This window comes from Bos indicus x Bos taurus, chromosome 28, assembly GCF_003369695.1.
Source record: "Bos indicus x Bos taurus breed Angus x Brahman F1 hybrid chromosome 28, Bos_hybrid_MaternalHap_v2.0, whole genome shotgun sequence".
Taxonomy (NCBI): domain Eukaryota; kingdom Metazoa; phylum Chordata; class Mammalia; order Artiodactyla; family Bovidae; genus Bos; species Bos indicus x Bos taurus.
In genome coordinates, this window is record NC_040103.1 from 13,446,333 (window position 1) to 13,460,438 (window position 14,106).

A 14,106-nucleotide genomic window follows, 5' to 3' on the forward strand; every position below is an offset into this window, starting at 1 on the left:
TTTTTAATTTTAATTATTAGCATGAACCTTACTGTTTCACCTTTCTGTTTTAAATGCAAGTGTAAGAACATTTAACTGATACCCAGATTCCCAAGACTTCTATAACTTGTATGTTCATGTATGTTTTGTTTTGTTTTTTTTTCTCATCAGAACAGTGAAAATGCTTCACACTACTAACTCAACTATTTTAATTTCACTTCTTGACACCAGGGGACCAACACCCTCAAACCTCAGCTTACTCATGAGGAAGAAGCCCCTCTCCTATCATCATTCTCATCCAAGTGGCTGACTGATATGAAAAGTGTCAAAGTGACATGAGAGAGAAAGGACACGATGGGCCCTCATTTGGGTTTCTTACCCCGCCAATGCCCAGTGCGTTCAGATTCTACCAGAAAGCAAGGGCCCTCGGGTCTCACCGCCACCCTTACTCAGTGATCTACAGGACAAGCTCTCTTTGTCCTTGCTGAGTCGCTGGCCTAAAACACTGCCCACCCAGCACCCTGTGCTCATGAGGCTTCATGAAGGCCTATGTAGTCCACTGAAAAACTAGCCACGCCCTAAAGGTTGAGTTATATTTTGTTCAGCAGAAATTTTTAGGGCTTCAGGCCCTGGAGACAGCATCTCAAGTAACCCTGAAAGAGCTGCTCCAGGGAGGTGGGGGGAGGAGTCAGGTTATACAGAAGTTTTACAACAAAGGTCAGATAGCCCTGAACATCAAGTGCGTACACGCGTAGTTGCTTCGGTCCTATCTGACTCTTTGCAACCCTAGGACCATAGCCCACCTCTGTCCATGGGGCTTCTCTGGTCAAGAATATTGAAGGGGGTTGCCATTTCCTCCTCCAGGGGATCTTCCGTGGAGATTCAACTCAGGGACTGAACACACATCTCTTGCGTCTCCTGCACTGGCAGGCAGGTTCTTACCACTAGTGCCACCTGTTAATTAAAGGAAACCAGATATCCCAAGTTAAGGCATTTAGTGCTTTTCTATGTATGAGAAGATGATAGAGTCTGGGCTCACTGAAATCACTCCTTTCATATGCTATCTGAGGCCAGCGTCCTCTGTTTTTCACATCCTGAGCTCACCGTAAGGAGTGGCTGCAGTCTGATAGCTGCCAGATAGCAGGTATTGTTCTCCTTCCTATTTGCCCTGAAGGGCTGGAATCACTGATGACCGTGATGTCCTTGTTTGTTGATATGGCAGGAAATAATCCATTTCTCAATATTAAGGAAGCTGCAACGAATTTGCATGTCTCCCCCGATCACAGGTGCTCTGTTTTTCTCCAGAGCCTCACTCAGAGAACACAAGTTCTCTATGTAAATGTAAAGAAAGGTAAAATGTTAAGAATTTCAAGATGGCCACACCTGAGACTAGCCATGCCAACCATCCCTTGCTGTCTGCCTTGACTGATTCTCTGTCCATGACCCTGGGACCTCACAGGACAGGGGCCGTCATTGTGGCCCAGGGGTTCTTCTCTCAGGTATCCCTCCTGCCACTCAGGCTGCTGTTTATGGGTCTATCTCACCCTCTAGAACAGAAGCTCCGGGGGCAGGGCTGTGTCTGTCCTATTGGCCACTGGCACCACACTGAGCCTGGCACCTGTGCTGAATAGCTATTAATGTTTGCTGAATAAATTCATCAACCACTCACTGAGTATTCATCGAACACCTAGGATGCGCTGGGCATGTCCAGGGTCCAGAGATGCAGACAATGTAACAGCTTCTGCCCCCTGGGAGGCGGGGTCCTCCCAGCCTTATTCCCACCTGCACGGCTTCTAACTTTGGGCTCTGTGATGTAAGTGGGGCCCAAAGGATTGACCCATCTTGCTGATGTAAAAGCCTGGTTGCCAGGAGCGTTCCCAGGACATGTGCCGACTGTCCTTTTGGCCCTGAGCCCTCAGGTTTCAGACCCTCAGGAGCCTGAGAATGAAAGTCTGGGCAGGCCCCCTGTCCAGTCTGGCGCCCAGCTCCCCCTGGCCTCCTCCACCGCCCTGGGCTGCTGGGTTAGGGAGGAGCAGCCTGTGCCTGGAGGGAGGCCTCCCTGACTTGGAGCTGACCTGCTTCACCTTCCACTTTCCACTTCAGAGCTTCTAGGCCTGTGCAAGACCAAACATGGGTCTTCACCTGAATTTTGCACGATTTGCATTTACTGATAGAACACCTGCTGTGTTCAGCTGGCCTGTTTTTCCTATTTGTATACCTGTTCTTTTAAGCTCAACCTTAAGATGTTTCCCCAAAGATGACAAAGACCATTTCTAATGTATTATTTGAACCTGTGCATAATAACATGAATTGATCAGACTTACTGCCCACAAGTTTGTTCTGGGACACTGGGCATGTAAATGAGATGTCATCTGAGAGTTGGCTTCTTGCAGATGAGCCAAGGACATGGCCTCTGAGCAGGGCCTCTGGCCCAGAAGACAGTCAGACTGGGAAGGCTGGACCGCAGGAGCCAGTGCCAGGCAGATGGAGGGTGCCAGCCCCAGAAAGGCCTCAGCCCCACCGGGGCTCCCTATCTAGCTGTGTGCTGGGGTCACAAGGAGTGAACATGATACTGTGGCAAAAGCTTTCGGTCTCGGGTGGTGATTGCATTACTATCCTTTCAGGCGCTCCCCGGCTCCGCGCCTCCCTCCCTGGGGTCCACTGAGAGCAGAAACCTCAGCCAGCTCCTTGGGGGTGGGGTGGGGGATTCAGGGCCCAGAGAGGCCACCCTAGCTCCACCCCCCACTGCACTCTGACGTGTAAACATGATGGGCTCCAGCAGGAAACATCAGATGTGACCATGGAATTCTTTGAGTCTAGAGAGTGCCGTGGGCTGTGGAGAGCACGACAGTATGCCGGGTCCCTGGAACTTATTTCCGTTTGTGCCAAGTGCTGGTGAGAAATGAAGAGACCAGCTCCTGCCCACTACTGCCGGGGGGGTGGGGGGGGGAGGTGAACATGGGGGACACACCCCAACCTCTGCCCCTGAGACCTGAGTAGGCCAGATGGGTGCAAGGGTCAGGTGAAGCCTCTGGGTGCCCACACTGTGAGGCTGTGAGGAGGGACCAGAGCTAGAGAGCAAGGGTCCCAACAGGTGATAGCCTAAGACCTTGCAGTGCCTACATCTCTCAGCAATGCCAGCCTGGATCCTGCCTCTCCTGACAGGAGGCAACCATTTCCTTCCTCCAGGCCCTTCCTCCTGAAGCAGGAGGAAGTCCCAAGCCTGGAGGGGGGCAAGCACTGGGGCACCACTCATTGTTATCCCCATTCACATGTGAGCTCTCTCTGACTTCCATGTGGCTGGGACAAAAAAAAAAGTCAAATAGTTTTCCCAGCCTTTTCCCCCTCCTTGTCTGTTCTGGGTCCTTTTGTTGTTCCTGGGTCTTCAGTGGGCTAAAAGGAACATGGATTTCCCTTGTGAGGGGTCCTGGTCTCCTGGTGTTTGCTTTCCTAGAGGATGGTTGTGAGAGGTAATTCAGGTGATGACAGGGGATTCTAAGTACAGGATAAATGTAGGCTGTTATTTTTATAGCTTGGGTATATACCTACACCTCGCTTCTCCTGAAGCCCCTGAACAGGAGGGGCGTGTGGAGGGCTGCAGTCTCTGAGCTGGTCTGGGCTCTGGAATCTGGTGTAGGAGGGAGTGGACTGGGCTAATATTGGGCTGGGGCCACAGCCACCAGATCCCCAAGTGGCTTCCATGATGAGGGTGAGTTAGAGGCCAGAGGGGCTGCCCAGAGCTGGACCAGAGCTGGAACTGAAACGATGGCCTGCGTAGCCTGATCGAACAGTGACCAGCTCTATAATCCAGGGCACCCATAGATGCTTCCAAGGTTAGCCAAGAGTCTCTGCAAACTCAGACCCAGTCACGGGCTGGGCGAGTTCATAAATGAAGCCCTGAGATCCAGCCTGGCCAGGGCCCTGCACTGTTCTGAGAGTAATGGCAGCTGCCACTTTCTTCAAATCCATAAGCCTTTTTTTAATAGTTGTTTTTTTCCCCAGTTCATTCCCTTGGTTTTCCTTTGTGTTTTTTTTTTCCTGTTTAAAATTTTAAAACTGTAGAAAAGTATGGTCTGTAGCAGACACCAGTGTCAGAATTTGTAAATGTTGAGATCTGGTCATGTTTACTTGAGAAGTTTTAAATTCATGTAAAAGCAACAAAATATTGCAGAATTTTTCCTTTCCTCCTAACTCAAGGTGCGTTCTATAGTTTGAGACACACAGACACAGATGCACATACATACGTATACACACGTGTACAAAGGGCCCATGAGCATGTATGGATGGTGAAGCCACACGAGCTGTAAACTATAATCTAAATTTGAGTTCATCTACATTGATTTAATTCACTCATTTTAACTTTTCCGCAAGGATTCTATTTCATAAATATCTCACAATTTATTTGTCTGCTTCCCTAATGATTTAAGCTATTTCCAGTTTTGTTCTATGACGAACTTCATACCATAATGAACATGCTTATTCAGCTTCCCAGTGGTATCCAAGGGCATATACCAAGACTGGAATTTCCACATCTTCAGGCATGCACTGTTTCGAATTCACACATTTCTTTTCTTCAAGTGGTTGGATTAATTTGCACCCCTGTCCGTGGGTGTGAAAGTTCTCACAATTCATCATTTCATCCCCTCTTGGGATTATCAGATGCCATTTTCCCCCCAAACTGATGGATATGAAATGATACTCCGTTTTTATTTGTTTGTATTTTCTCAGTGGATTACTGATGTTGAACAGTTGATTTCACATTTTTATGACCATTCGTGTTTCCTCTTTAGTGAATTGCTCTTCTTTATCCCTTGCCCACTTTTCCTATCATCATCATCAACAGTTGCTCAGTCGTGTCCCACTCTTTGTGTCCCCATGGACTGAAGCTCACCAAGCTCCTCTGTCCACGGAATTCTCCAGGCAAGAATACTGGAGTGGGTTGAGGTTGTTTTTATTTTTTCTTACTGATTTTTAAAGTTGCTAGTCCTCAGTTTGCTGTATGTTAGTTGCTTCTTATTGAAGCAACATCTTTTCTCTGTTGGTTACTTTTCTTATTGAATTGTTTTTGAAGCATAGCACCACACAGCGACAGCACAGCTCCAAATGTGTAGGTCCATGATTTCTCCAGAGTGCCTAAGTCGGTGTCACCCACCCAGGTCAGAGCACTGCTGGGTCCTAAAGCCCCTTTGCACCCCTCCAAACACTGTCCACCATCTGACCCATTAACGAGTGGACTCTGTTAATACCCTTTCTACCAGTGTTATAGCCTTACTTACCAGATGGATGGGCCTCCTGGTTGTGGCATATTATTTTATTTTCTAATAATTTAAGGTTTTTTGCATTTGTCTTCATAGAGGAGAGTGGTCCATGGTCTGGTGCTCTCCATTGTTTTTTGCTGTTTATTGAGTTATGGTATTCATGTTGGGCTGGCTCTGTAATAACTACCTTTCAAATATTACTTTGTATTGATAATTAATCCCAGAAGCTGTGTTAGGGATAAGAAAAAGCAGCAAAGAAATGCCTGTTTAACTCTGGGCATCGAGTGAAGGATCCATCCCATAAGCAGAAGCATGCAGCCTGGGGCAGGTCAGGCTAGGAGCTCAGGGACCAGGGATGTCCGAGAGCAGAGTGACAGATGCGTCCTGCCCATGGGCTCATGAACTGACTCATCCCCAGGCAGAGGCCCAGAGCTTGGCCCATGGGATTGAGCCTGTGATTCTGACTTCATCACTAGGTCTGTGGTCCACTGGTCCAGCTGGGCAGGGCTCTGCAGGGATGGTGACCTGGCTACTGGGCCCTCATTCATCCCACCTGCCAGCAGGGCCTAGGGGAGGGGCAGGTGATGTGTAGCCCCTCCCTGGAGCAGAACAGCCTAGAGACTCAGAGAGGCAGGGGACAGGCCCTGTCCCCAGCCCTGCCGTCACAGGAGGCGTCACAGAGGAGGCTTAACTGGGGACACAGAAGGGACAGTGCTGTCAGTGCCTAGGGCCTGGGTACATGTGAGGCTCAGAGAATGGGGTGCCCCAGAATTGCAATGGGAAGGGCCAGGGCCATGGGCTGGCCAGTGGGTAGGGACTGTGTGGCATGATGGGGTGGCCTCCCCAGGGTCGGCATCCTGCCTGTGTGATGACAGTCACTCTGTGCAGGAGCGCTGGGCCTCAGAGGTGGTGGGAAGCAAAAGGTCTCTGTCCAATGCTCTGTGAAGCAAGAGGAGGAGGGTTCAGAGGCTGGCACTAAGCTATGGTCCAGGCTTTCCCTCAAGGAGTCCCACCAAGCAGAAGGCATGACCAGGCAGCCTCGGTTCAGCAGCTGGGTTGTCTCATCCTCTGAGGGGATATGCCCAGGCCACGGGAAACACGGGGTACTGGGTGCAGTGTTCTCCAGATTCCATCCCCTGAGATGGCATAAGTACCTGAAGAGCTAGAACAATCCATGCTCAGGGAAAGCCATCTTGGACAGACGCCGGAGAACACAGGAAAAACCCATCCCAACTCAGCAGGAGGAGAGCTCAGAGGCAACCCTGTGCTGGCGCCCCGATTCAGAGGCGAAACTGAGTTAGAGGGCGAGGCTCCGGGGCTGCCCGCCGGGCACAGACTGCAGTGCCGCAGGCTGAGTTTCTGGTTGGCTGAACACAAGGAATAAACTGTCCGTCGTCTCATTCCAGGGAGGCATTCAGCTCAGCCCGGAGCCAGGGGAGTTAGCAGAACTAGGACATGGAGGGCAAAATAATAACCTGGGCTGGCTTGTGTTCATCATTTTTATTACTTCCGTCCTTTCACACAGCACTGCCACTTGGACTTCAGGTGGCCCTGGAGCAGGAAGGGCAGACCAAGCTCCCATGACATGGCTGAGGCCTGGGAGGTACAGGGGGCTGCCCCCACCCGAAGGCCCCCTCCCTGGGTGGCTGGAGAGCCTTTTCTGACACTGCTCTTGGTTTTTGTTTGTTTAATAGAGTATAATTGGTTTACAATGTTTTGTTAGTTTTGGGTATACAGCAAAGTTATATAAACAATCAGTTATACATATACCTGTATCTACCCTTTTTTACATTTTTTTCCATATAGACCATTACAGAGTGTTGAATGGACTTCCCTGTGCTATACAGGAGTTCCTTATTAGTTATCTATGTTATATACAGCTGATTGGGATTGGTCTTCCCCGGTGGCTCAGATGGTAAAGAATTCGCCTATAATGCAGGAGACCTGGATTCGATCCCTGGGTTGGGAAGATTCCAGGAGGAGGGAAGATTCGATCCCAATTCCAGGAGGAGAGAATGGCAACCACTCCAGAATTCTTGCCTGGAGAATCCCATGGACAGAGGAGCCTGGCGAGCTACAGTCCACGGGGCAGCAAAGAATTGGACACGACTGAATGATTAACACAAAGACCCAGATTGGGATTAACTGCTCTTGTTTTTAATCCTCCCCATATCCCAAATCTGGCTGCTGAGGGAGGAGAGCACCTTGGAGAGCGACATGGACCCTGAACCTCCAGAGGACTCGCCCTGGAGGCCTGCAACAAGAGGTGACAGGTGAGGCCTACGAGAAGGAGGGGTTGGTGTGTGATCTCAGCTACCCCATCCCTGCCCCAACAGCCCCAGAAAACCCACAAGCCTGGATGGAGGGGTGGGTGCACTCTCTCTGTGCGGTGTAGCACAGGTGCTGAAGCTTCTTGCCCCTTGCCAGCTTCCAGGGAACCCCTGGGCATCCCCAAGGGCTGGCACTCTCCATCTTCCCAGGCTGGAAGATCTCAGGAGGCTCCAGGGGAAAAAGCAGAGTCCCCAAATAGGCCCACACCCAGCAGTGGAGGCCTGAACAGAGCTCAGATTTCAGCCGTGAGCGTGACGGTCTCTCTAGCTCCTGGCACCGGGCCGGCTTTCTTGGCCTGTATCCTCTCATGGACCTGAGAGGTTGGGAACGAGGTTGCCTCTGAGGTTCCCGGCTTCCTGAGGTCCCGCCACTAAGTGTGCTGGAGCCCGAGGTCTCCCTCCTGCCCCACCCCGGTCCTCTCCGTGACACTTCCCAGCACCTTCTCCAGGTGGGAGTGGCCCTCAGCACTTGTCCTGCATTTTCATCCTCATGGTGATCCTGAGAGTGAGGTAGAATTGTTGCCCTGTTTTATGGATAAGTATACTGAGACTCTTGAGAAGTTGAATGGAGTGGAGCATCAGGAAGTGTGGCCTCTGAGATTCCAAAGCCTTTAGGCAGCCCATGACACTATATCTTTAAAAAAGCAGACCCAACTGTGCTACCTCTCAACCCCAGACCCCTCTGTCCCCGAGGAGCAGCTCCACACACTCACGTGCACATGCATGCATACACACACACACACACACACACATACACACACGGGCGCATGTGCCTGCATACACACACCTGCAGGGAAGCCCACCCTCCACCCGCCTGCAGCTGGCCGCTCCCCAGGCTCCAGGGAGCTAATTACATCACAGGAAATCACAGTGTGAGTCTCACATCACCAGGGGCGTCCCCAGTGGAGGGTTCGAGACAGAACACATGTGGCAGAGCTGCAGGCCAGGCCCAGCTGCAGCAGATGTCCGCCGCAGCTGGAGGGCAGCCAGGCATCAGGCCATGTGCGGCTGGTCAGGGGCAGGGCCTCGGCTGAGGGTCAGCACAGGTCTTCCAGCCAGTGCTGGCCCCACTGCTGCTCCGCTCACTGGGGAGCACCCCTCCAGGGCACGGGGTCTGGGAGGCAGTGTTTCCTCGTCTGTACAGCGGGAAGAAGATCAGCACTGTGACTCAGTGAACAGAGCCCATGCAGGTCAGGGCATCACACAGTGTACCCGGGTTGGAGGTGGAAGGAGCACTGCCCTCAATGAGCTGACGGCCTGCGGAGGGAGGGGCGACACTCATGTGCCTGCAACCATTCAGAGCACGGGCCAGACAGGTGAGTCCCCTACTTCTGTTAGCAGAGAGATGGCCAACAGGTCAATAAGGAACATGCTCGCCAACTCTGACCAGCAGGCCCCGTGAAGGGGGCAGACGGGCCAAGGGGACAGGGTTTGCTGGGAGGTGATTCACACAGGATGGATGGGAGTGCTCAGGGAGGGCCTTTCCTGAGAAATGACAGCTGAGCTTGAGAAAGACAAAAAGCCAGACAGGAGAGGAGACAAAGGGCCCAACGGAAAGAAAAGTGCAGGGACCTGCGGCTGGAAGGATGGATGGGTGTCAGCGTGGTCCCAGGGAAGGCAGTGGCTGAAGATGGAGAGGGGCCAGGAAGCCATGAAGGGCCCTGGGGGGCATCGAAAGGGATGTGGAATTTATTCTGCTGGCAACAGGAAGCTGCAGGGAGGTTTGCATGAAGGAGTGTCAGGGTCTGACTGTCGTTTGGAAAGCTCCCTCTGGCTAATGCTTGTGTGAAGGGGGGTGTTGGGGGACCCGAGGGGAGCAGGGAGGCCAGTGAGAGGCGTCTGCTCTGGTCTAGGACCGAGATGCTGCTGCTCTCCCCTCCCGCCTTTCCCCTCCCTCTTCCCTCTGTGTCCCCTCCCTTTCCCTTTCTTCCCCCACCCTCCCAACCCACCCCCTCCTGTGAGGAGGCCCAGGCCTGACCCCTCAGATAGGCTCTCAGCATCCCGGACTCCGCCCAACCCTATCTGCAGTCAAGACTAATACTCGACCCACAGGGGCGCTTCCTGGCAGGTGGGATCATCCCCACCTCCAGTAAGTAGAATCTGGGCTTCCCCAACCCCACCCCCACCTGCTCAGCCCCACCCACTGGGCCGCCCCAGGCCTGGTGGCTCAGTCTCCTCTCAGGAGGCAGGCAGTTGTACTCTCCTAATCCACAGATGTGGAGCCCTTTCATGAAGAATGAGGCCAAGGATCCCTAATTGTCAGTAGTTGATCTCGGTTAAAATGGAAACACTTCCTGTGATTTGCAGGCAGGAGCTGGAGTGGAGGGTGTGGGGTTGTTTACACAGACCTGGAAGGATGCTGCTTGAAATGGGTCCATGGGAGTGATAGCAATTTATAACTATGAGCCAGGCCCGTGGGTGATTTAATTAAGGCCAAACCAGCGCCGATCTTTGCTCCTCCCTGCCAGGTGTCGCTGGATGACAGTGCCAAGCCTGTCCTTCTTCCCTTTTCTCCAGGACAGGTAAGAACACATAGCATTGGAGTGACCAGTGTTCCATCTGCTTGCAAAGCCAGGTTCCAGGACCTCGTACCTAAACTGCATTCCAGTCATGGTGAGGGAGACGGGGACCCCCCAGGCTGCTGCCCTGGGAAAGGTCCAGTAAGCATCCTAGGGCCCCCCAGGGGGCCACTCTGCAGACAGGCCCTCGTCGGCAGCTGTGCAGGGCTGGGACCCACACCCCAGTCAGTGTGACTGTGACACCTTTGTCTGGTGCTGGGGGAGAGGAAAGACCCCAGTGCGGCCACCTCAAAAGTGCCTGGGTGATGGCTGACGGGGAAGGACATTCCTCTGGCCATAGGTGCCTCTGGCACCTTGAGACAGATCCCACAGAGTAACTAGGTTTCTTAGCTCAGAATGGAGCCCGCCAGCCGTTAACTCAGCCCTTTGACTGCGGGGGACCCCCGGCAGATGCTGACAACAAAGACACAAAGAGCAAAGGGCACAGCACACAAGAGCCAGAGACAGGCTAATAGAGGGCACAGCCGATGGAGCTGGCCGGGAGTCCCCCGTGGGGTCATTGACCACAGTCCCACCGAGAAGGAAGCCGTGGTCTTGCCTGGTCTCTATCCTGCCCCTCAGAGCATGGGGCCAAGCAGAGACTGGGAGGATCCCTGCACCTGTGGGGGGCTCCCTAGCACTCCTCCTTTCTCAGGGAAGAAGGGTGGGGGAGAGGCTGGCACCCCTGCTGCCTTACCCGCTCCAGGGCACTGGGGACCAGAGGCGGAGGGTATAAGCTGTGTGCAAACATCCTGCCTTCTCCCCAGGATATTTTCTTTAATAAAAGACCATGGAAATGTCAGCTAGTCTAAACAAATAGCCAGGCTTTACAGAGGACGAACAGCCTGCATACAAGCACCTCCAGGGCACGCTTTCCAGGGTGGCTTTGCAAAATTGTGTGCCAGGAAAGAAGCTCAGAAGCCTTCATGGTGGGGCAAGCCTTTAGTGCCCAGACAGGTGAGGTTTACAGGGTTCCCGGGGAGGAAGGGGCAGCTGGACCAGGGCTTGGTGTAGGGGTAACTGTCCCAGGTGGTCCTGAGGACCTGGGCTCCCATCAGACCGGGGGTCCCTCCTGAGGACCCTCAGACAAGGCTGCACCCTGTGGGCAAGGAGGTGGATGAAGGGGCTGTCGGCAGAGGACCCTCAGGCTCTGTTCCTCCCCTCCCCATACAGGGAGCCCCATCTTCCTGGTCCATTACACAGATCTCTTAGATGTTAGGGGAGGCACCCATGGAGTCTGATCCTGAGGGGCCTCCCAGGATGAGGTGGGCCTCCCTGCTGGACCAGGGGACCGGGAGGCCCAGAATGGAGGAGAGAACTTACAACAGAGCAGTTAAGTGGTGGAGCCACCAGCTCCCCACTCCTCATCTGTGGAGTGGGGCAGTGATTTCCACTGCATGTGCCATGAAGAGGAGGCAGGCACAGGGCAGGGCACTCAGTCAGTGGAGGTTTGTTCCCCCCTCATGATCCCTCTGCAGCAGGCACCAAGGCTGGTGCTTCTTAAGGCCGAGGACACCATCTTCAGGCCTCCAGGAAGGGATCCAAGGCAGCAGGTGATATCTCCCAAAACTGGCCACAAAAGCGTTCTAGTTCCACATGCTGTCTTAGAAACTGCCCCTCCCCCGCCAACAGGGAGTCCGTTTCCTCTCCGCTTGAACTTGAGTTGGGTGCTGAGCATAGGAGGCTGGGTGCCCACATCACCTGATCCACCTCTGGTCAGACTTAACCCAGCAGAGCCCTTGCCTGTTGGCGAGGCCTCACTCAGAAGACCAGGCCCCCTGACCATTCTGTCCCTCCCATCCCCAGGACAAGACTGAACTCGAATTCCTTGGCCTAGAATTCCTTGACAGTCAGGAATACAGCCCCACCTGCCATGAGCCCTCAAGCCATGCCACTCACCATCCCAGCTCTGTCTCATTTAGTCCACGGGAGAATCCCAGATTATCAGCCCTGTTGTTTTTCACATGAGAAAATGGAGGCTCTGAGACCGGCTGAGTCCCTTGTCTTATGTGTCCTGGTTTGACCTTGGGAGAGGCACACTGGGGAGTGATTTAAAAGCCCCCGCTCAGGATCACTTCCCGGTGCCCCCATGCCAGCAGCTGCCCCACATTGCTGGGGAGAAGCAGCCGCTTTCGGCCCCTGGCGCCCCCATCAATCAATATTTTTAATTACTTACATGATTGACTAATAAAATTCTCTACCAACTAATTGATTTTGTGATCAAGCAAGAGCCTCTGTTTTTATTAAAAGGCTACTTAGATGAATTTTTTTTCCCTCACTGAAATGGGAGATTGTATTTCTTTTGGTCATTTTGGAAGAAGAAAAATGGGAGGGGCCAGGGACAGGAGGAGACCCAGAGGCCAAGAAGACTCCAGGCCCAAACCAAGAGGCCCTGGGATCCATGAATCGGCAACCGGCTCACTTCTGTGTCCTGCCAAACACCCAGAGGCTCCGCAGCGGGTCAGGCACTGGCCAGAAGACCCCTGGGGCGCCCACTTTACCCAACTCAGCTTGGCCAGAGCCGCTTCTATTGATTTTATAAATAAACTGTAAACTTTCCTCTGAATCTTAATGGAAGTATTGGCTTTTCAGTTATAAAGGTAACTCACGCTTGGTGCACAGTTTGGAAAAGACAGGCTAATCTAACAAAACAACAAAGTGATGAGAGGGTTCTCACCCTGGAGACTCGGCTGAAAAGGCAGTTGATGGAGATGCTGTGAGAAGAACTGCAGCGCACATTTCCAGGGGTCCAAAGCCCCAAAGAACCATCACCATAGAAACCACCCAGAGCCCAGGGTCCAGAGAAAGCTGCTTACGGTTATTGCGTCAGCCGACTTCTTCTGGTTTTTGTTTTTTTGTTTTACCGTGTTGATTTTCGACTGGCTTGGAGTTGTCCTGTGATGTGTTTGTAAATGACTCCAGTGTGGCCTGTCCTGTGGAGAAGCCCTGCCTGTGACCTGTCCCTGTGGTACAGGCCAAGGTCACCTTTCCTGGGCAGTATGCCAGGTGGGGCCAGGGGCTCAGCATGGGCAGTTAGGGTAAGGGAGTGTGGAATGTTTTGTGAAGGAGGGGCAGGGAGTGGGCTGAGGCTGGGAGAAGAGCACTCGCTCACGGCCCTGGGCAGCACTTTCTGCCCCCGTCCTCAGACTCCTCACCTGCTGTGGAGGAGTCTGAGGAGCCCCTCCTCACCTGGGCTCCCAGGCCTGGCCACTCTCAGTTCTCCGCTAGGAGAGGCACTGTGGACTGGACTGTGGCAGCAGCTCAGCTCGGGGCCTTGGGCCCGCCTCTGCTCGTTGCATCCAGTCCTGACCTCTGTTGCTTTTGTTCGGTCGCTCAGTCGCATCCCACCCTTTGCAACCCCACAGACTGCAGCATGCCAGGCCTCTCTGTCCTTCACTGTCTCCTGAGTTTGCTCAGACTCTTGTCCATTGAGTCAATGATGCCATCCAACCAGAGGATGAGATGTTTAGGTGGTCCCTGACCTTACTCTGACTGCATCTTCTCTTAACTGCTACATTCCCAGCAGCCAGAATAGTAGACGGCACAGAGTGGGTGCTCAGTTGCCATGTAACAGGTGAATGCTGTATAAATCTATCTTAACCATGACTACTTGTGATGTCGGTCAGATGGTCCTGCTGAGCCAGCCTTGGGGCCAGGAGACGATGACCTCCACGCCTGTTCTCTGAGGAAGGTCATGGCAGACAAACAGCATGACCAGCAGTGATGCCCCTCTGCTCCTCACCAACCCAGTGTACAGAGGCCACTCTTCCGTCCTCATGGACAAAGGAGCACCACAGAGGGGTCAAGAGACTCCACACAGGCTGTCTGAAATGGGGCTCTGGTTCTCTCCAGGGAAAGCCACTCAGGATCAACTAGAAGTCCAGCCCCACTGAACCAAAACCCAGGTGAACTGCCCTCCCTTGGGTGTAAAGTCCCCAGATGCACTTGGGAGCCATGAGTTATCACTAGCCCACCACTGTG